The sequence below is a fragment of the Citrus clementina genome, unplaced genomic scaffold (assembly GCF_000493195.1).
Source record: "Citrus clementina cultivar Clemenules unplaced genomic scaffold, Citrus_clementina_v1.0 scaffold_5, whole genome shotgun sequence".
NCBI lineage: Eukaryota > Viridiplantae > Streptophyta > Magnoliopsida > Sapindales > Rutaceae > Citrus > Citrus x clementina.
Window position 1 is genome coordinate 9,157,775 of NW_006262201.1, and position 860 is coordinate 9,158,634.

Genomic DNA, 860 nt, shown 5'->3' on the forward strand with positions numbered 1-860 from the left:
ATCAAATTTACCAAGATTATCTTTTGTGTTTAAAACAAAACATTTGCATCCAAAAATTTTGAAATAACCAATGTTGGGTTTTCTATCTTTCCAAAGCTCATAGGGAGTTTTATTGAGATGAGGTCTAATCAACACCCGATTTAAAACATAGCAAGCGGTGTTGACGGTTTCGGCCAAAAAATATTTAGGTATTGCATTTTCATTTAACATGGTCCTAGCCATTTCTTGAATAGACTTATTCTTTCTCTCAACAACTCCATTTTGTTGTGGAGTCCTAGGTGATGAAAATTGATGCTCAATGCCAAGATTATTGCAAAAGTTCTCAAATGCATGATTTTCAAATTCTCCTTCATGATCACTCCTAATGCATATAATATCACGCCCTTTTTCATTTTGTAATTTCTTATAAAGCACTTTAAAAGCATCAAGAGCATCATCCTTATTGGATAAGAATAATACCCATGTATATCTAGAATAATCATCCACTATCACAAATGCATAATATTTGCCATTTAGACTAGCATATCTAGATGGTCCAAATAGATCTATGTGAAGGAGTTCAAGTGGTTTTGAAGTAGAGATATGATTTTTTTTTTTGAAAGAGGTTTTGATTTGTTTTCCAAATTGACAAGCTTCACAAATCTTATCCTTTTGAAAACCAATTTTCGGAAGACCTTTAACTAAATCATTTTTTGAAAATTTTTAAATCAAATCCATACTTGCATGTCCTAATCTTCTATGTCATAGCCAACTATCATCATGTAATGCAAAAAAACATTTATCAAGAGTAGATGCACATTCTATGGCAATGATATAAACATTACCACATCTATTACCAACAAACAAGGTTTTGCCATCAC